We start from the raw sequence: 24009 nt of genomic DNA on the forward strand, positions 1-24009 counted from the left end.
CCTGGAGATCGGCGTAAAGATCCAACGTCCAGAAAGTTAGGCTGGAATCATGCGGCCATTGTGCGTTTGGCAAAAATGACCCACGCGATCGCGTCCCTCACTCGATCGCGTCACTTGCACAACCTCAATCCCACGCGACAGCGTGAGCGACGCGATCGCATCGCATGGATTGCACAACACCCCAAAAGGAGTCAGAGAGTTGCGCTGAAACGACGTTGGAATCGTGCATTTTGCACAATTTCCAGCGACGCGATCGCATGCCTCATGCGATCGCGTCATTCACTCTTTTCCCATTCCATGCGATCGCGTGCCCTACGCGATCGCGTCAACCACCATTTCAGCCCAACCACGCGGCCGCGTGCCCCACGCGATCGCGTGGATTCAAATTTATAACCTCCCCCAGTCACGCGAACCCTATCAGTCGCCCCCCAAACCCCTCTCTTCCCTCTCTTCTTCTCCAATTACACCACCACCACCCAGCCACCACCACCGAACCACCATCACGCCGCCGACCACCCAGACGCCGCCGCCACCCACCCCCTTCCTCCTTCCCCCTTCTTTCTTCTTCTTCCTTCTTCTTTCCCCTCCAACGCCACTGCCCCCCCTCCGCGAGCACCACCCATCGCCGCCGCCCTGTCACCACTGCCCAGCGCCACCCACACGCCCCTTTCCTTCCCCTGTTACCCCCTACCCTCATTACCCCTACCTTTCCTTCACTTCCTCCGAACAGCAGCCACCGCCGCCGCGCCACCCTCTTCCGCCGCGTCGGACGCCAGTGCCGTCATCCCCAGCCACCTCTCTGCCCAACTTTCTTTCTTACGCCTACCCGGTTCTGACGAACGCCACCCTTCTATCCTTCGTAGTTAATTCATATTTTTCTGTTTATGTTCGTCATTAGGCTAGTTAGATATGCATGTTGTAGTGGATTTTAGGTTGTTAGGTAGCCTAGGATATGGTTAGTAGATTTAGGTCTGTTTAATTGCGCTGTTCATGTCTCTTGTTTCATTATTTTCGCAATTCTGCTGTTGTTGTGATGTTAGTTTTGTTCATATGCTGTAATTTCTTGTTTCATGCTGCTCTTTACTCTGATTTTTCATGCTCTTATTCCTTATATGTAGTTGCAGCTGTCTTTTTGATTCATATGAACTATCCTGTTGTTGTTTATTTTCCGGGACAATCCAATTTTAGCTGGAATGCTGCCCAAATCTCTGTAAAATGTTTCCATTCATGTCTTGATTTTGGCATTTTCAACTGTGCTTTCCTTAGATTTAACCAAAACAATTCATGAATGCCAGGGCAAGCTTTCTTATTCTTTTTGATTTCCTGGTTCATAATTTGCATTTTTGATGTTTGATTCTAATTTTTGCTATTTCTATATCTATTTGAATCATCATCAACCTGTTTTCCTTATTTGGATATGAGTTACTTATAGCTTCTAACTGTGAATACTTGTTACTTGGAATATTTTCATTATGCCACTTACTTTAACCCACTTTTTACTAACTCACTAATGTTAACTTCCTAAACTCTTTTTCAATTCCAACCAACCTAACCTTTCAAAACTTCTCTTCTGATTTTCTTTCACTTTCTTTTAACATTCTGACCATGGCATGATGTTAATTTTTCTATTTAACATGAATTCAATTCCATTTTGGATTGTGAATTCTCCTTTTCGGACTTTTAACTCCTATACAATCCTTAATGCACATTTACTTAACTCATTTTCCTTATCCTTTTGCTCCTTTGCCACTTTGTGTTTTTTTTTATTATTTGCCTATTTATTTTCCTATTTTCACTATATCCTGGTTTTCTATTTTTCAGGATGTCTGCCAGCCAGAGAAAAGGAAAAGGAAAGGCTACTACTGGCAAACGGAAAAGAGGAGAATCCTCCATGTCCATTATGGATATCATGCACGATGACTCCTTGCGGGAAAAAAATTTTACCCCGCAGGAGAAGGCCGACCAGCTAATCCCTGCCACTGATCCAATAAAGTTTGCAAACCGACACTGTGAGCTGAAGTATCCGGTGTTTGCAAACTCCAGGAACCTATACCTGGAGAGAACTTTGAAGATCCCAGAAGAACTCCAGCAATACACCTCTGACCAGATCAAACAAAGAGGCTGGTTCTTCCTGGAGAGAAACCTGACTGAGGTCAATGCATCTTGGGTTAGGGAATTCTACTGCAATTACTTTAAAACCTCCCTAGATGCAGTGAACCTTAGAGGAAAGCGGATTCTGGTCACCGAAGAGGCAATTGAAGACGTTCTGAAGCTTCTGCCTAAAACTGATCAGCTGGATGGTTATCAGAAAGCTGAGGAAGATATGCGTTTCTTGAAGTTTGATTGGGATGCAGTCAAGGCCAGGATAGCCCTTGACTCGACCGTTCCTTGGATTATGGGTCAGAACACCACCATGCCAAAGGGAATCAAGCGGATTTACCTGAATGATGAGGCTCGGCTATGGCATCAGATACTTAGCAACTTCATTATGCCGAGTACTCACGAGACTGAGATACCAGCCGCTATGATCACCCTCCTTTGGTGTGTGATGGAGGGTAAGGACCTGTACCTGCCACGCTTTATCCGGTACCACATGGCCAGGGTCCACGTCCGAGGCACTCTTCCCTTTCCTTATCTGATTACACAGGTAGGCCGTCGAGCTGACGTGCCTTGGGAGGATGCTGATGAGAAGCCACCTGCTGCAGAATGCAAGAAGATTATTCCTCACAGCAGGAACTTTCTGGCTTTGGGCTACAGACCTCCTTTCCTCACTGCTACTGTTGACATAGCTACACCATCTGCCGGCCCCTCTTCCTCTACAGCTACCCCTGCCACCACCACTGCACCTCCACCTGCCCCAGAGCCCATCTATCATCTAGTGCACCGCCTGTTTCGACGGCTTGACCAGATGGAGCGTCGCAACAAGCGACGCTATGAGCACCTGAAGCTAATGATACGATCTGGCGACATCCCCTCCGAGCCTGACACACCATCCGAGGCATCTGAGGAGGAGGTGGATGATCACGAGGCAGAGACCCATCCCCAGAGTGAGGCTGCGCAGGCAGGCACAGAACAGGCCGCATCACATCAGGAGGCTCTGCCTCAGATTTAGGCTGTAGACCCCAAGATTCCTATCCAGTCAGCACCTCCTCTGCAGCAGGCTGATCCTCAGACCACCACCACAGAGACTCCAGCTACCCACCCTTCCAGTGATGACACCCCTTCACACCCTGCTTGAGTGAGCATCAGGGACGATGCTTCATTTTAAGTGTGGGAAGATCGCCATCTCTGGCGTTCCTTTTTTTGGTGAACCACTACAGACTCTTTTTATTTATTCTGCTACTTTTCTGTATTTTTATTTTTATTTTTATTTTTATTTTCTCAGTACTTATATATATTGCTATTTTTATGTATTTATTCTATGTTGCACTTTAGTTCATATTTTAGCCATTTAGTCTTAGTAGCAATTCTAACTTATTAGTTATAGAAATTGTGGATTAATTAGTATAGTTTACCCTTTTTAGCATAAGATAGCTTAGTTTGAATTGAAAAATATAAAAGGAGAGTAAACTAGGAACTTGAACATAATAGAAACAATCCACACAACTTGTATATATAGCATTACATGTTAGTTAGTTAACAACATTTCATCAAGGAGAAACAATAGAAATTTAAAGCCATTCAATATAAATTTTACATTGAGAATAATGGGAATTTTTAACTAAACCTGCATGACATACATAACTGATAAATGATTTTTGAGCTAGAGAACATACAGCCTGTGAGTTTTGAGCTTAATTGTATGGTTACATTCAAACCATAATATTTTATTCCTGTGTGTTCCACCCTTCTTTTCTATTCTGGTGTTCTTTATTTTATTTTAATCTATATGTCCGATTATAGAATAGAAATACATACCAAGAGAGTGATTGAGGCCATTATTTGATTTTAGCTCACTTATCCCAAAATAGCTTACCTTTTACATCACCCTTGTTAGTCCCCTTGAGCCTTTAAATCCCCTTTTATTCTATAAACCGCATTACTAGCCTTAAGCAGAAAAACAAAATAAAAATCCCAAGTTGAATCCTTGGTTAGCTTAAGATAGAAATTGTGTATGGTTTACATGTGGGAAACCTATTGGGAACATGGATGATAAAAACAAAAGGGTAGAAAAGTTGAAAAGAATAAAATAATTCAAAATAAAAGTTTTGGGAAGCATACTCATGTGAAATCAAAATAATTGAATTACCATGTGCATTAAAAAAAAAGTGTTATTTTTCAATAGTTGAATAAAGGGGACACAAAAGAATTCCCCAAATGTGAAATAAAGCAATGCACATGGGATAAAAATAAACATTGAAACATGAGCATGTAACATCAAAAGTGGGAAAATATGGGAGAATAGGTGAAGAAGCTTTGCTTTACAAAGTATGTATGTTAGATGAGATCTTAGACTAATTAAGGATTCACTTATTAGCTCATTTAGCCTTATACATATACCCTTACCTTTACCTTGGCCCCATTACAACCTTAACTAAAGACCTCATGATTTTTGGTATGTCTATATTCTATAATTGTTGATTGGTTAGATGAAGAACAAAGTTATAGAAAGTAAGAATAAAAAGAAGAATAGAGTGATTAACCCAATAAACACTGAGTGACTAGAGAGTAAACACAAAATCCAGTGAGGGTTCAATAGCTCATTAACATATATCTCTGCTTAAATTATTAATTGTCTTGCAAGTTTATAAAATGTTTTTTCTCTCCCATCTCAATTGTAAAGGCACTTTATCAACCATCTAAGGTTTGGCTATGTATATATATATGACTCCTTGAGAATGTGAATTAATTCAACTACATGCAAGCTTTATATACAAGTGAATAAAAATTAGAATTGCATGATGCATCTAGGTAGTTGCATTTAGATTAGATTGCATTGCATGGCATTCCACCACTTTAACCTAACATTACTCTTGTACTTAGCATGAGGACATGCTATTGTTTAAGTGTAGGGAGGTTGATAAACCCATATTTATGATATATTTTGTGCTTAGTTTGAGTGATTTATTCAATCCTTCACCCACTTATTCATATTAATTTCATGGTTTTACTTTCCCTTCCTTATTATGTGATGTATGTGAAAAACATGTTTCCTATGCTTTAAAATTAATTATTTTAATTACCTTTATTTTCATTCGATGCCGTGATTAGTGTGTTGAGTAGTTTCAGATCTTCTAAGGCAGGAATGACTCAAAGGATGGAAAGGAAACATACAAAAATGGAAGGAAAGCATAAAACGGAGTTTGTGAAGAAACTGGCAGCCACGCGATCGCATGGACGACGCGGACGCATGCCAGTGCAAAGAGAGCGCGACGCGAACGCGTGACTGACGCTATCGCACACCTTGAGCGAAACACATATGACGCGGTCGCATGACTGACGCGACCGCGTGACAAGGAAAACTCCGAATGACGCGACCGCGTGACCCACGCAGACGCGTGACAGAGGCCACGCACCAAAATTTGCAGAAAACGCTCCCAGCAAATTCTGAAGCCCTTTTTGGCCCAAATCCAAGTCCAGAAGGCATAGACCAGAGGTTATGAAGTGGGGGAATGCATCCATTCAGGGAGAGTCTCCACTTTAGTTAGTTTTCATGATTTAGATTTAGTTTTGGGAGAGAGGTTCTCTCCTTTCTCTTCTCTCCTTAGGATTAGGATTTAGGATTTCTCTTAGTTTTAGGAGTGACTCTCAATCCCAGGTTCAATGTTCTTTTTACTTTATATTTATCTCTTACTTTCAGATACTTTAATACTTATATTAGTTATGTTGCCTATTTGGCTTATGCTATATTCATGTTACAGATTACTCTTTTGAATTAATGTTATTTGAGGTATTTCAGTTTAATATTGCTTTCTTTTATTTACATTATTGTTATTCCCATCTGAAGACATTTTTATTCCAGTAGATTTACTTTTCTCCTTTTGGTCTTGGTTAAGAAATCAGTAACTCAGGAGTTATCAAACTCAAACATGATTGATAATTGTTATCTTTGTTGATTAGATTGAACTTCAATAATCCCAATCTTTTCTTAGGAAATAAATAGGATTCGAAGATCAAACTAATTAATCCCTTGACCTTTCTTTATCTTAGTAAAGGTTAACAAAGTGGAATTGAGATTCAATTTTCATCATCATTGATAAGGATAGCTAGGATAGGACCTCTAATTTCTCATACCTTGCCAAAAGTTTATTTACAGTCATTTATTTATTTTACTTGCCATTTAAATTGCTTGTTCTTCATTTACTTTATTTGCTAATTAAGCTATTCACTCCTCATTCTCAAAACCCCAATTTACAATCTCCATAACCAATAATAAGAACATACTTCCCTGCAGTTCCTTGAGAAGACGACCCGAGGTTTGAATACTTCGGTTATCAATTTATTTAGGGGTTTGTTACTTGTGACAACCAAAACGTTTGTAAGAAAGGTTGATTGCTTGGTTTAGTGATTATACTTACAACGAGTATTTATTATAACTTCTAAACCATCAATCTTCTGCTCTTCACCCTTTCGTGACAAACCACCTCCACCAAATTACTATGGTCAAGAGCTATTCCAAGGTGCATACCAAGATGATAGATATGGTGGACCCCCTTGTAGTTACCAACAAGCCCCACCATATGCTTATGAACCACCTTCTCAACATAACTTCGAACCACCATACTTACAAGCCACCTACAACCATTCACCTCCATATGACCCTAACCCTTATCCACCCCAATTCCAATCCAAGTACTCCCAAGAACCACCACTTCCATATGCACCATGTCCATATCCATCGACCCAAGAATCACAGGCTCGCCTCAAGGAAACAGTAAATCAATTTCATGCAACCCTTCATCAACTGGAACAAGCAATAAATCAATTAGCTTCCCAACGTTTGGACACTCAATGAACCCCCATGGCTTCATGTGGAGAATCTAATGAAGAACGTAGCATGAAGGAGACACTAGAAACTCCAGTGGACAGTGAGCAGCATGACTTTGTATTAGAACAATTGGAGGAAGCCATAATCATTAAAGAGGAAGAAGTGGTCGAAGACTTAGGAGATGCGGAACGTCCATGGGAAAGCCCAGTCATAGAACCCCCTTCTAAAGAGTTTGAATTTGTTGTTGAGGAGGGTGTACAACCTCCAAGGCATATCATGGTTGAAGACGTTGAAGGGAGTGATCAAGAGATGGATTCAATCATTGATGAATTCTTATCTACATTTGAATCCTCTCCCATTGGACTTGACATGGAGATTAAAGAAGAAGAAGCACAACCTCCCATGCCCTTGGTAAACAATGAAGAAGAGATCGAATTGGAAGAAAGCTACCAAGAGAAAGAGGTTGAAATTGAAGAAGCTTGCAAGGAGGTGAAAGTTGTCAAGGAAGAGCTCAAGGGAATAGAGTTGGAAATCACCTTGCCAAAGTTGTTGGAGACCTCTCCCCCAAAGCCATCACCGTCCATTCCTTCATTCAAGTGGGTAAATCTTTCATCTCTAAGCTTAATTAGCCCACTTGAATATGTTTTGCTTGAGACGGATGGGCAACTTAGAGCACTTTGTGGTTATAAGAGTAAGAGGGAGATGGTTAGTGGCAAGAGTTGTCATGCAAGGTTCAATATGGTTGCATGCTCTAAATTGAAGTATAAGGGTTGGTATAATTCTCAATTGAATGGGTCTAGGAAATTGTTTGGATGTTTCCGTAAGAATTCCGATTGTTCACCACCCAAGTGGAAAAATGATGATCAACAAGAAGACGGGTGCAAAAGCAAGGTTTGGGACCCCGGAATTCATTTTGGCAATCAACACTCTTGAGGCCTTGTCACTTGCTTTGACTTGCTTGAAGGATTTATGCAACTAGTGTGGGATCCTGGAAGCTATTGGAATTACAAACACTGGTGGGATTCCTAGATGAGTTCAAGCATAAGCCACCATGACAGGGAGCTCACCAAGTGTCCAACTTAGGGACTTTAACTAAAAGTGCTAGGTGGGAGACAACCCACTATGGTATTATCTTCTATTTTTATCCTTAGTTTTATTTTATTATATTTTTATTCTTAGTTTTATTTTGTTTTATTTTATTCTTAGTTTTATTTTATTCTATTTTTCTTAGTGTTCATTCATAATGTCTGCATCAGCATATGCATTTTGCATTCTGCATACTGCATAAAAAAAAGGAGAAGCACATTCCACGCGTGCACGTGAATCACGCGCACGCGTCACATGCGACGCTAAACCTTACAGAGAGTTGCGCGGGAGCGTGGCTGGAGGCATGCCTCAGGCACAAACACGCCCACGCGAATGCGTCCCTGACGCGTCCGCATCAATTGCAAAATCAGCCTTCTACGCGTACGCGTCACCCACGCGTACGCGTGACCCTACAAATCGGCGTAAAGAGGTTTCAGGCCGAAAGTTGTGCTGGCTTGGTGCGGGCACTGTGCCCAAGGCACAAAATCACCCACGCGTACGCGTCCCTGATGCGTGCGTGCCATTTTTAAATTCTGACCACCCACGCGTACGCGTGGGAGACACTTACGCATCACATGGTTTATGTAGTTTTCACGCGCATGCGTGCCCTGCGTGCACGCGTCGCGTCCCGTTTTTAATTTCCCTCCCTTTTATTCTATCTTTTCTCCTTCTTTCTTCCTCCTTTCTTACTTTCTTCTTCTTCATCCCTTTAACTTCTCATCCCTCTTCACTTTCATTCTATATTACTTAATTTATTTGCATACTTTCATTCATTGCATTTTAATTTTGTGCATATTTTTATTTTCTTTTCTAAATTTATTATTTTTCCATTGGTGTTAAATTTTCTTCTTCAACTGTTGTGTCTTTTCTGGTATTATTTTGGTGCTTAGTGACTTGTTTTATTCTGATTTGGTAATATTATTTAAGTCAATGTTGATCTTTTCTGACACTTGTATTCTTTTGCATTGACATGCACTCACACTGTCTTTCATTACCCACACTCTCTCCCCCATTGTTGCAATTTTTACACTATTGATATGTCATGTGCTTCTATTGCTTTCTCACGTACATGTTGTAGCTACCATGTAATTGAGACCCTCATTATTTGGCATTAACCCACCCATACTTTATTTATTTTCTTCTCTTTATTCCTGGGTTACTTTTCTTCTTTTTCCTCTTCTTTTAGGATGGCCACCGAGGAAGGGAAACAGAAAACTTTTACATGGGGAGACAAACAAGTCCATCTGCACAATCTTTGGAGAAAAACATCAGTTGTAGCCACCCGTCCACTTGCATATCTTAGCATGCACCGAGGACGGTGCAATCTTTAAGTGTGGAGAGGTCGATACTGATTTCTGTGGGTTAGTTATTTCCTTCTCAACACCAATGTTTTATTTTCTTTGTTTGTTCATTGTTGTATTTGCATGTTTGATTACATATTTGCTTGATTTTGTGCATATTTTACCACCACTTGGTTAAAGTAATATTTTCTTTTTCAAGAAACTTTTTATAACATTTCACTAATTTGATTTAAAATTTTTGATAAACTTGTTTGAAGGAATATTATACTGGAACATGGTTTAGAGCTCGAACACACAAAACCTGTGAGATTTTGAGCCTATTTGAATTGGTTGCATTTTATCAACCAATATTTTATTTTTTGGTGTGTGTTGTTCTTTCTAAAATTGTGATCTTTGTCATGCTTAATTCTATATTTCCATTGTTTGATGTATGCATACACTTATATGATTGAGGCCTTTGTTTCACTGAGCTTACATACCCATATGGCCTTACCCTTTCATTATCCTTTGCAAACCAATGTTGAGCCTATTATACCCCTTTGTTCTTTACTTTAGCACATCATTAACTCTAAGCGGAAAACAATAATGTCCTTAATTTGAATCCTTGGTTAGCTTAGACTAGTGAGAGTGCTCATGAATTAAGTATGGGAAAAGTGGGTTTGGAAACGTTTGGTTTTAGAAATTAAGTATGTTAAACTTCTTTATGAAAAAGAAATATTTAGGACATGTTCATGCATTCAATAATTTAATCATATGCATTGAGAAAATAAAAATAAAATAAAATAAAATAAAATAAAATAAAAAGAGAAAAAAAAAGAAAAAAATAAAGGAGAAAAAGAAAAGAAAAAAGAGCAAATAAAAAAATGGGGGACAAAATGCCCCAAAGTAAATGGTGAAAAGCAATGCATATATACTGTACTCGAAATTAGGATGCATGAATATGTAGAAAACATGGTTAATGGATAGTTAGATGTGGTATTATGATTACATGGATTGTCTAAAGTTAGGTGGAAAGTTTAAGTTAATTAAGGATTCAGATTTTATTCCACTTTTCCAAATACAATTCTACCTTGACCCTAACCCCATTACAACCCTTAAAAGACCTCTTGATATGTGTATTTGTGCATCAAATTTCTGTTGATTGGTAGAAGAAGAGCAAGCCTTAGAAAGCAAAATTAGTAGAGAATTGAGAGAGTTGAACCTTAAACACTTGAGTGATTAGAGTGTATACACTTCCGGTGAGGGTTCGATGCTCGATTCTTTGTTCCCAGCTTTCATAAGCTATTTTCTTCTGCAAGTTTACTTGTACTTTATTTTGTGATTTGAATTAGTGAAATCTAGTTCATATTTGTCCTTAAAAGATTTTTTTACTTTTAACCAAGTAGGTAGAAACATTTTGCATGTAGTTGCATTCATATATATAGGTTGCATTTCATACATTCTACCATTCCTCTTCACTCCTTTATAGCTTCTCTTGAGCTTAGCATGAGGACATGCTAATGTTTAAGTGTGGGGAGATTGATAAACCACTATTTTATGGTTTATCTTGTGCTCAATTGAGTGGATTTTATCAATCTTTCATACACTTATTCATACTAATTGCATGGTTTTACATTTTCCTTCCTAATCCTGTGATATAATTGAGAACATGTTTCCTAGGCCTTTAAACTGTCAATTTTAATTATCCTTTATTACCATTCAATGCCTTGATATGTGTGTTAAGTGTTTTCAAGGATTATAGGGCAGGAATGACTTAGAGGATGGAAAAGAAGCATGTAAAAGTGGAAGGAATACAAGAAACTGAAGGAATTGCTAAAGCTGTCCAGCCTGACCTCTTGGTACTAAATCGACCATAACTTGAGCTAAAGAGGTCCAAATGACGTGGTTCCAGTTGTGTTGGAAAGCTAACATCTGGGGCTTCGCAACAATATATAATTTGCCATAGCTGTTTCAAAGATAGGCGACGTGCACGCGTAAATCACGCGCATGCATGACCTGGCAAAAATTCAATCCACGCGTACGCGTGGACGACGCGTACGTGTGACTTTGTAGCAACCTGTGTAACACCCTAACTACCAAAGTTCACACTTCCGGCTGCGCGACTCTGATAGCTCGGACATTACGACGACACTTATATTACTTAATACTAAAATATGAACCTGTTTAAAACTTTAAACCACAATACCGCTCCCAAAAATACTTTCGTTCGATAACGTATATCCATAAATACCATACAACTTACAACAACTCCTAAAGAGTACATCCATATATATACATACATACATATATAAATAATATTACAAGCAATAATCCAATACAATTCCTATCCCTCTTACAGATTATATCAAGATAAAGGCGAGGGTGCAGTAAATCATAACTAAAACAATACAGAGCATCACAACAATAATTAAATAAGCTCTTCGTAACTTCTGCGCCCATATCCTGAAAGGGAAAAAATGTAGGGGGGGTGAGAATATCATCCTCGAAAGGGTTCTCAGTAGAGAGTTTTTGGGAATTACTGTAATAGGATACTTGAAGATAAACCGTACCAATGATTAATAACCGTCTCATGCCTCTTTTCAAAAACATCGATTTACAATAAAAGTAAAGTCGGAAATCTTTTCTGAAAGAGGAACCATTCAATTCTCAAAAACTCAAAAGTCTTTCAAAATGGTTTATCTATGCTGAAACAAAATAGCATTTCATATTTTATTCCAAATCAGAAACATAAAACTGAAATCAACCATCGGTTCATCTCATTCCAACCACGGCCATAGGCCCAAACAATCCAACCATCAACCAAATCACCACAATCCAACAGAGTCCCAGTTGCAAACACAGATAGGAAGTTCAAGCACAAACAACAGTTACAGCAAGTAGAACAATTAGCAGTTAATCATATAGACAAACCAAGTACAATATGCACACCCAAACAATGTCACATAGATGCATATGATGCATGCCTGTCCCTAGTGGCTGATGATATCATCTGTCGGTTATATAGCCAACCCGACACGTCTTGGTAGCTAACCATGGACAGAAACACCCATCGCGGAGCAAGTAGGTTTGAGCTACAACCCCATTGCTACTACCCGCTCAACCCAGAGCCAGTGGAATAACCACTACTGCGGCTACTACCCAGGCGGGTGTTTAACAGCTCAACCTGGAGCGAGTGGAATCACCACTACTACCGCTACTACCCAGGCGTCACAGTCTCTGACCTGGAGCAAGTGGGACGAACCACAACCCTTGCTACTACCCAGGTATCTCAAGCATATATTCATTCAGTCCCAGCCATGGATCAACATCCATCTTAGCCATCCGGCTTAAATTCATAATTCATAGTCAGCCATACGGCCCATAACTCATTCGGCAATCAGCCATAAATCAATATCATACATAGCCATTCCGGCTCACGGTTCAATCCAGAACCAGCCAATATTCATAATCATACACAGCCATTCCGGCCCATAACAAAACATCACTTCCACCATTCAACATCATCAAATTCATAAAACCGACATTTTAGCCACAAATCACTTTTCTCAAGCCATTTCACTTTGAAATCAAACTTCAACTCTTTTTAGCCTTGGCTTTTAGAAATCTCGTTTCTCAAATCATCTCAGGCTCAGGCCAAATTTACTCAAAGTGAGTTCCCTTTTTAAAACAAAGCCACTCTCGGCATCCTCTTTCCGAAACTTCCAAAACCATGGAAAGTTAAATATTAATTTTGGGAACATTCAAAATCACCCATCCCACAATGGGATTTTATAACAAAGTTTTTCGGCAGAGTCCCAAGTCTTTAGGGGAGAATAGCATAACTCATTTCGCCGAATTCATTTAAAGTCATTAAAACCTTGGCTTTCCGATTTGAGTAATAAAATAGGATCTAAGCTGAACCGAGTCACGTAATCATTTACTTCTTTCAAAGCCGTTTCCTTTAATTAGGCAAAACCAGCTTCAACCCCCATGATAAATTCTAAAGCGTTTCAACTGTTCAAAATTGTTTTAGTCTTGCAAAAGTTCAGAGTTCAAAGAGTACTTAAAACCTTTCTCAAAACATTTCAAAATAAAACTTGTCAATAGACATTCAGGTTCTTTCAAAGTCATTGAAACTTCTTTAATTGAAACCCCCAAGTCAAATTCAAAGGCATAAACCCTTTTCGCATTCAAATAGCTTTAAAACACAAGTTTCATCTAAATAACTTTCTCTTGAAAGAGATACAATGCCTTTCTTAAGAAACAAGACTAAATCACAATTTCCTCTTTACTAACTCATTTCGAAAGCATGAATCATCCTTTTCTTGATAATTCAAATAAAATAGCAGAAGTCTTTAACTCATCATTTTCCAGACAACATTTCAATAAAGACTCGGATTTTATAGAAATTTCGACAGCACCTCCCCTAAAACTTGGACTTTTGCCACCCGGTTCAGGTCCCAACTAAACCGTTTCTCATTCCTTTCAATAGCTCAAATCCAGAAATCAATTCAAAAGCAAGCTAAACCCAACAGTCGCCTCAGTGGCATATCTCAAGGAAACCATTTCAAAAATCAACTCAATATCAACCGATTTAACTCATTTCTAAAGCTTTAAAGAATCGGTTCAGCGATAAATCATTTATCAAAACCAAATCAGTTAAAGCAACCCAGGCTGAATTTCAAGAGTATTCTATCTTTCACATCATCAAAATAATTGACTCAATTCAAACCAATTCTCAACGGATTAAACTCATTTCAAATCTTTAAAGAATCAACTTCAAACATTACATTTCACAGGCCACACAATAATTCAGCCAAACCAACATCCATAGTCATTCGAGTCAATCAATTAATACATAAGGCAGATACAATCACCAAATACACAATATCTCACATCAGTACCCATATGTAATAATTCTAATAATAAACTATAGTTTTTGGAAAGCGCCCCTACCTCAAAACGCAAATTCCATAACTCAAAAGTCTCACAGAGTCCTTTTCCGCCTCAACTTGAACTGACGGCAACCAAAACCTCAGCTCCAAGTCACGTTCGCAATAACCATAGCAACACTAATCGCAACATATAGTAATCAGGACTCGGCCTCACATTACCCAAAACTCATATTCATTAACCAAACATAACCGAATACTAACGCGAGGCTTTTTTGGAACATAAGATACTTACTGTAATACCAAAACGAAAGTAACGGCCTCTGAACCGGTTTGGCGGTAGCCTCGGTAGCCACCTTCAGCGGCTGCGGCGACCCAACTCCGGCGACGGTGACTGAAACCAACATGCCGCGACAATAAGACTCCCATCATCTCACAAGAAACGAAAACCAAGTTTGAAACCCTTACCAGCATACTTTTCCGGCGACGGCAGCAAGGTTTTCCGGCGACCAGTACAATGATAACGCCACTAACCAAAATAGAGCAGGATCTAAATAAGCGGCAAAACTTTGGAACAGTTCCGGCTAGCTCCATTAGCGGCGGCCTGGACCCTTTTCTGACGGCGACAGTTCCAACCGAGGCGGCGCCGGCAACGCAAGCACGGCTGGGCATGGTGGTTGAACCCCAGCTCAGCCTCAGATCTCTCTGTCTCTCCTGTTCGGTGTGACTGGACGGCCTTCTCTTCAACGGCACGACGGCAGAGCAAACCAGACTGGCGACGGCAGAGGTCACGGCGTGTTCGGCGGCGACGCGGGCTGGAGGTGCCGGCGACAGCGGTGACTTTACCTTCTCCGCGCTCGCTCCTCCTTCTCCATCGGTGGTTATGGCTCGCGCTCTCTTCAGGTCGCGGTTCTGCCCCTGATGCTGCGCAAGGATGATCGGCGACGGCACGAGCTCCTCGCGCGATGAATCGGCACAGTGACGGGCTTGGCGGCTGCGTCGCCCTCCTCCCCTCTCGGATCTCCCTTCCCTGCTTCCCCCTTCTTCCCCTATCCTTGATTCTGCCTCTGTTTTCCTTTTCCATTGCAGCGTTGCTGCTGCTGGTTGTTGGGGGAGGGTTTTGTGGCTATAGGGTTAGAGGGAAAGGTTAACTGGGTTAGGGTTTTTAGGGTTAGGGGTAGTTTAGGTAATTTTTAATAAAATTATGGGGTAATATAGTAATTGAAACCCAAATTAAATCCCATACTAATTATATATAGAAAATACTATTTGCTCATCAATTTCACAAATTATTTTCCATAAAATGCCCAAATCAAAATAATTAGAAATAATATAATTAAACCCCTTTATTTTTCCAAAGTAGCAGTATTAATATTTAAAATATTACTTATCTAGTCCAAATTATATAAAATCTTTATTATTTCATAACTATCAGCCTTATACCTGAAATATAGAAAATAATCCAATAATTATAAAATTGGATAAAAATCATAACTTATCTCAAGTTCAATAAATCAAAACTTGCCTTAATTATCTTTAATAAAATAATATCTGAAATTAAGGCTATAAATAACCATATGATTTGAGACTTGATCATAATAAGACTTTTCAAAGATTCTGGGTCTTACATTCTACCCACCTTATAAAAATTTTCGCCCTCGAAAATTAATACAAAACGAAAGAAATTCCATAACAGTTCACCCTTGAACACATTTAAGGAAGAAGCAAAAATATCTTATCATATGAACATATATACGATTTTTAAATACTTTGATTATCATATGCATAAGGGTACAAAGGCAGGGGTGTGATTGCAAAGCAAACGTTACAAGGTAGGCTCAATGCAAAAGATAACATGGGTCAATCACGTGATAGTAGGGCAAAGCATCAAAGGCTATAAAACAGAATGGGGTTAAAATGACGTGCTTAACATCCGCACACTAATCTCATACCAACCTCAAAGTTTCAACTTTCCAACTCCATCAAGCACTTTACAATCCCCATATTCGATCATAAGCCTGACAACCTCAAATCCGTTCGCAAGGAACAAAACGCCCACATCTCATAACGTTGTACACCTACCGCTTCGACTTCCATATATAGATATCACGTCTTAAAGAACTAACTCATCACGTTACGTATACGTCTACAAGTCGCACGTGATATCAAAACAATTCTCGAGTCTACTCAGAAGGATACAAGACTTAGAAAGGAGAGTCAAATGTCAAGGATAGCAATAATAGATTTGAGAGAATATATCCAATCCCAGATAACCAAGGATACTCAAGCAATGAAGTTTACTAGACACAATTCAATTGACAACCTCAAAGATAACCCTTGAATCAAAGAAATCCAATAGGATCAACAAAGAGAAGGATCAGCGCATTAGTTTGAAACAAATTCAAGGTGAGTCGAAGAAGTATGAAGTTTATAGAGAAGAATCTCTCAAACCCAAGACAAAGCTCACAGAACTCAAGAGCATAATTGAAATACTTCCGAATACATTGTTCTTAATAGAATCGAAAACTTGTAAAAATATCACTTCGCAGTCTAAAAGAGAAGTTAAACAACAAACATCCTTCAAGGGAGTAACAAAAGCATAAACGTGGCTTTACTTCAATAAAATTTCATGTTGAAGTAGATTTTGTAAAGTTCCAAAAACAAAATGCACACAACTTTGGCCAAGAGCAAAAATATTTCCTCAAATATTTTAGAAAGATAATTAGAGCACAACTTAACCAAAAGCAGTTCATAAAACTCGGGAGAGAAATCAAAGGCTTGTTCAAAAATTCTCAAAGTTCACATTCAAACAAGCGTGTATAACATTCGTAGCAAGGATGAAAGGGAAAATTAAACTCCTTTTAGAAAAGAAACTCCAAGGTAAAAATTTGCACACAATCTGGTAAGGAAATAAGTGGTGTGTTACAAACAAACCGGTTTCCACTAAACAAGGAAGCTTTCCAAAACTTCATTTAAAAGGGCGCATTGCCAACTTTAAATTAATTTCGTCAAAATTGGACAATGGTTTTAATCTCAATCAAACAATAGAAAATAAATTCCGTTTAATATTTTGTCAAAGAGAATTCGAAACTTCTTTAAAAGGTTCAAAACAAGACTCCAAAAGCGTTCTTGAAATCACCATCTCGGAAGAACATTCAAGAAGTTTAAGATGTACTAAAAAAGAGTCAAGCCTTGCAAGAAAGGATCTTAATTTAAAGTAGTTCAAACAAGATCCACTAGACATGAAACATCAAACAAGTTTTAAATTGATCCAAAAGAATACAAAAGTCATAGAAAAAGACAACTCAATCATTTGTAATTTTTCAATGATAAATCTTTAACTAAAAATTCTTGTAGAGATAATGAGAGAATAAACAATGCACTATCTTGAAACGAATCAAACTGACCCACATAAGGATGAGATTCACAAGAGGGGACAAACCAAGATCAATGGTAATGTTCACAAGATGTAAAAGATTAGTTAAAAACAAAATCACGTATGACATTTATAGAGGTGAAAAGCTTAAGAAGGAACCAGTTCGTTCATGAGAAGAAAGCTATGAATCCAACATTTTCAAAAGAACAACAATGGCATAAACCATGTAGTATGCTAAACCAAACTCAATTCAAAATAGTTAAGTAAAGCTTATCAAACGAAACTCAACCGGAATAAAAGCGAAAAATCCTTTCTTTCCAGTATTTCAGAAAATATCCAAATACACAATCAAATAAAGATGTCCATTGGAACTATAGTAAAATTACTAGAAGGTCAAAATTTACTTTTAAAGTAAGTGCAATTGCGTAAACTAGTAAAAGTACAGGCAAGGTATTAGAAAGAAATAGTTGTTAAACTGTATAAATAATTTCAAAGTCTCATATATAGAAAAGTATATATCTAATCAACAGCAACTTTATAAAAATCTCAAAATTGGCTGTGATCACTGTCAAGTAAGAGAAAAACTGAATCAACAATTTCTCAAAGAATGGACTCAGAATCCCAGAGTTACAATGTACAACGCAGTAGGACAAGTTCAAGGCTATATCAAAGAATACATGAACCAAGAACTCAAACAGAGAAAGATAGATACAGCAAGGATTTCAAACAAGCATATGCAATTAGGATCAAACAAGAATGCATATGAATAGAGGAATAGAGTTGAAGTATCAAACTACTTTTCAAGAGGACTAGCAAACAAGAACTTCATGTTAGGATATAAAAGAACAGGTCAACTCGAACAGAATTCAAGACACACAACTGAATAGCCTCAAGAAATAGTTTCTAACGTTCCCAAAACCCGCGATTCGCTTTACTCAAAACTCGTATATCATCTATGACAACCCATTAGTGCTTTCATATACATAATTCACTAGTATTAAGCCGGCCAAACTTAATACCAAGAACTATGCAATGCAAGACTAACAGCGTTAATCAATAGATCGTCATGTGCATAAAGCTCTAATTCTCATCGTTTGACAAGACCTATTCCATGACAAACGCTCAGAGCATGCAACTGAAGCATAGTCAGTCCATTCCTCAGGCTCTACAGGAAGAACTGCTCTGATACCATAATGTAACACCATAACTACCAAAGTTCACACTTCCGGCTGCGCGACTCTGATAGCTCGGACATTACGACGACACTTATATTACTTAATACTAAAATATGAGCCTGTTTAAAACTTTAAACCACAATACCGCTCCCAAAAATACTTTCGTTCGATAATGTATATCCATAAATACCATACAACTTACAACAACTCCTAAAGAGTACATCCATATATATACATACATACATATATAAATAATATTACAAGCAATAATCCAATACAATTCCTATCCCTCTTACAAATTATATCAAGATAAAGGCGAGGGTGCAGTAAATCATAACTAAAACAATACAGAGCATCACAACAATAATTAAATAAGCTCTTCGTAACTTCTGCGCCCATATCCTGAAAGGGAAAAAATGTAGGGGGGTGAGAACATCATCCTCGAAAGGGTTCTCAGTAGAGGGTTTTTGGGAATTACTGTAATAGGATACTTGAAGATAAACCGTACCAATGATTAATAACCGTCTCATGCCTCTTTTCAAAAACATCGATTTACAATAAAAGTAAAGTCGGAAATCTTTTCTGAAAGAGGAACCATTCAATTCTCAAAAACTCAAAAGTCTTTCAAAATGGTTTATCTATGCTGAAAAAAATAGCATTTCATATTTTATTCCAAATCAGAAACATAAAACTGAAATCAACCATCGGTTCATCTCATTCCAACCACGGCCATAGGCCCAAACAATCCAACCATCAACCAAATCACCACAATCCAACAGAGTCCCAGTTGCAAACACAGATAGGAAGTTCAAGCACAAACAACAGTTACAGCAAGTAGAACAATTAGCAGTTAATCATATAGACAAACCAAGTACAATATGCACACCCAAACAATGTCACATAGATGCATATGATGCATGCCTGTCCCTAGTGGCTGATGATATCATCTGTCGGTTATATAGCCAACCCGACACGTCCTGGTAGCTAACCATGGACAGAAACACCCATCGCGGAGCAAGTAGGTTTGAGCTACAACCCCATTGCTACTACCCGTTCAACCCAGAGCCAGTGGAATAACCACTACTGCGGCTACTACCCAGGCGGGTGTTTAACAGCTCAACCTGGAGCGAGTGGAATCACCACTACTACCGCTACTACCCAGGCATCACAGTCTCTGACCTGGAGCAAGTGGGACGAACCACAACCCTTGCTACTACCCAGGTATCTCAAGCATATATTCATTCAGTCCCAGCCATGGATCAACATCCATCTTAGCCATCCGGCTTAAATTCATAATTCATAGTCAGCCATACGGCCCATAACTCATTCGACAATCAGCCATAAATCAATATCATACATAGCCATTCTGGCTCACGGTTCAATCCAGAACCAGCCAATATTCATAATCATACACAGCCATTCCGGCCCATAACAAAACAGCACTTCCACCATTCAACATCATCAAATTCATAAAACCGACATTTTAGCCACAAATCACTTTTCTCAAGCCATTTCACTTTGAAATCAAACTTCAACTCTTTTTAGCCTTGGCTTTTAGAAATCTCGTTTCTCAAATCATCTCAGGCTCAGGCCAAATTTACTCAAAGTGAGTTCCCTTTTTAAAACAAAGCCGCTCTCGGCATCCTCTTTCCGAAACTTCCAAAACCATGGAAAGTTAAAGATTAATTTTGGGAACATTCAAAATCACCCATCCCACAATGGGATTTTATAACAAAGTTTTTCGGCAGAGTCCCAAGTCTTTAGGGGAGAATAGCATAACTCATTTCGCCGAATTCATTTAAAGTCATTAAAACCTTGGCTTTCCGATTTGAGTAATAAAATAGGATCTAAGCTGAACCGAGTCACGTAATCATTTACTTCTTTCAAAGCCGTTTCCTTTACTTAGGCAAAACCAGCTTCAACCCCCATGATAAATTCTAAAGCATTTCAACTGTTCAAAATTGTTTTAGTCTTGCAAAAGTTCAGAGTTCAAAGAGTACTTAAAACCTTTCTCAAAACATTTCAAAATAAAACTTGTCAATAGACATTCAGGTTCTTTCAAAGTCATTGAAACTTCTTTAATTGAAACCCCCAAGTCAAATTCAAAGGCATAAACCCTTTTCGCATTCAAATAGCTTTAAAACACAAGTTTCATCTAAATAACTTTCTCTTGAAAGAGATACAATGCCTTTCTTAAGAAACAAGACTAAATCACAATTTCCTCTTTACTAACTCATTTCGAAAGCATGAATCATCCTTTTCTTGATAATTCAAATAAAATAGTAGAAGTCTTTAACTCATCATTTTCCAGACAACATTTCAATAAAGACTCGGATTTTATAGAAATTTCGACAGCACCTCCCCTAAAACTTGGACTTTTGCCACCCGGTTCAGGTCCCAACTAAACCGTTTCTCATTCCTTTCAACAGCTCAAATCCAGAAATCAATTCAAAAGCAAGCTAAACCCAACAGTCGCCTCAGTGGCATATCTCAAGGAAACCATTTCAAAAATCAACTCAATATCAACCGATTTAACTCATTTCTAAAGCTTTAAAGAATCGGTTCAGCGATAAATCATTTATCAAAACCAAATCAGTTAAAGCAACCCAGGCTGAATTTCAAGAGTATTCTATCTTTCACATCATCAAAATAATTGACTCAATTCAAACCAATTCTCAATGGATTAAACTCATTTCAAATCTTTAAAGAATCAACTTCAAACATTACATTTCACAGGCCACACAATAATTCAGCCAAACCAACATCCATAGTCATTCGAGTCAATCAATTAATACATAAGGCAGATACAATCACCAAATACACAATATCTCACATCAGTACCCATATGTAATAATTCCAATAATAAACTATAGTTTTTGGAAAGCGCCCCTACCTCAAAACGCAAATTCCATAACTCAAAAGTCTCACAGAGTCCTTTTCCGCCTCAACTTGAACTGACGGCAACCAAAACCTCAGCTCCAAGTCACGTTCGCAATAACCATAGCAACACTAATCGCAACATATAGTAATCAGGACTCGGCCTCACATTACCCAAAACTCATATTCATTAACCAAACACAACCGAATACTAACGCGAGGCTTTTTCGGAACATAAGATACTTACTGTAATACCAAAACGAAAGTAACGGCCTCTGAACCGGTTTGGCGGTAGCCTCGGTAGCCACCTTCAGCGGCTGCGGCGACCCAACTCCGGCGACGGTGACTGAAACCAACATGCCGCGACAATAAGACTCCCATCATCTCACAAGAAACGAAAACCAAGTTTGAAACCCTTACTGGCATACTTTTCCGGCGACGGCAGCAAGGTTTTCCGGCGACCAGAACAATGATAACGCCACGAACCAAAATAGAGCAGGATCTAAATAAGCGGCAAAACCTTGGAACAGTTCCGGCTAGCTCCATTAGTGGCGGCCTGGACCTTTTTCTGACGGCGACAGTTCCAACCGAGGCGGCGCCGGCAACGCAAGCACGGCTGGGCATGGTGGTTGAACCCCAGCTCAGCCTCAGATCTCTCTGTCTCTCCTGTTTGGTGTGACTGGACGGCCTTCTCTTCAACGGCACGACGGCTGAGCAAACCAGACTGGCGACGGCAGAGGCCACGGCGTGTTCGGCGGCGACGCGGGCTGGAGGTGCCGGCGACAGCGGCGACTTTACCTTCTCCGCGCTCGCTCCTCCTTTTCCATCGGTGGTTATGGCTCGCGCTCTCTTCAGGTCGCGGTTCTGCCCCTGATGCTGCGCAAGGATGATCGGCGACGGCACGAGCTCCTCGCGCGATGAATCGGCACAGTGACGGGCTTGGCGGCTGCGTCGCCCTCCTCCCCTCTCGGATCTCCCTTCCCTGCTTCCCCCTTCTTCCCCTATCCTTGATTCTGCCTCTGTTTTCCTTTTCCATTGCAGCGTTGCTGCTGCTGGTTGTTGGGGGAGGGTTTTGTGGCTATAGGGTTAGAGGGAAAGGTTAACTGGGTTAGGGTTTTTAGGGTTAGGGGTAGTTTAGGTAATTTTTAATAAAATTATGGGGTAATATAGTAATTGAAACTCAAATTAAATCCCATACTAATTATATATAGAAAATACTATTTGCTCATCAATTTCACAAATTATTTTCCATAAAATGCCCAAATCAAAATAATTAGAAATAATATAATTAAACCCCTTTATTTTTCCAAAGTAGCAGTATTAATATTTAAAATATTACTTATCTAGTCCAAATCATATAAAATCTTTATTATTTCATAACTATCAGCCTTATACCTGAAATATAGAAAATAATCCAATAATTATAAAATTGGATAAAAATCATAACTTATCTCAAGTTCAATAAATCAAAACTTGCCTTAATTATCTTTAATAAAATAATATCTGAAATTAAGGCTATAAATAACTATATGATTTGAGACTTGATCATAATAAGACTTTTCAAAGATTTTGGGTCTTACAACCTGTACGTACCAGAAATCACTGGGGCGATTTTTGGGCTGTTTCTGACCTAGTTTTCGGCCCAGAAAACACAGATTAGAGGCTATAGGGGAATCCATCCATTCATTCATACAACATTCATTATTCACAATTTTTGGTTTTAGATGTAGTTTTAGAGAGAGAGAGAGGCTCTCTCCTCTCTCTTAGGTATTTAGGATCAGGATTCCTCTTAGTTTATGGTTATTTTTTCATTCCAGGTTCAATGTTCTTTAATTTATGTTTCTTTTCTACTTTTATTTATTCTAATGCTTTTACTTGTTAATTACTTATGTTGCCAAATTGGCTTATGAACATTTTCATGTTAGATTTGAATATTCTATTTAATGCAATTTGAGGTATTTCAGATTTATGATTGCTTTCTTCTATTTATGATATAAATAATTTAGATTTTTCCCCTTTTGGCTTTGGTGGAGTAATTGGTGACACTTGAGTTGTCAAACTCAGCTGTTGATTGAAAATTGGAAATTGCTGATTGATTTGGATCCCTCTAAAGCTAGTCTTTCCATAGGAGTTGACTAGGACTTGAGGAATCAAATTGATTAGTCCACTTGACTTTCCTTTATTTAGTAAGGGTTAAATAAGTGGGAGCAATAACAATTCTCATCACACCTGATAAGGATAACTAGGATGGGATTTCCAGTTCTCATACCTTGCCAAGAGTTTTTCTAGTTATTAATTTAATTTCCTGCCAATTTATTTTCCTGTTCCCTATTTCAAAAACCCAAAAAGATACAATTTCATAACCAATAATAAATCATACTTCCCTGTAATTCCT

The 24009-nt window shown here is 38.8% G+C and overlaps 2 pseudogenes; one reads left to right on the forward strand and one right to left on the reverse strand.

Moving 5' to 3' along the window:
• Positions 1-1900: 1900 nt before the first annotated feature.
• Positions 1901-3238, forward strand: LOC148563571 (uncharacterized; annotated as a pseudogene).
• An 11498-nt stretch (positions 3239-14736) lies between these two features.
• Positions 14737-21995, reverse strand: LOC148563572 (uncharacterized; annotated as a pseudogene).
• Positions 21996-24009: the final 2014 nt, after the last annotated feature.

Source organism: Arachis ipaensis, chromosome B5, assembly GCF_059453495.1.
Source record: "Arachis ipaensis isolate K30076 ecotype BB chromosome B5, ASM5945349v1, whole genome shotgun sequence".
Taxonomy (NCBI): Eukaryota; Viridiplantae; Streptophyta; class Magnoliopsida; order Fabales; family Fabaceae; genus Arachis; species Arachis ipaensis.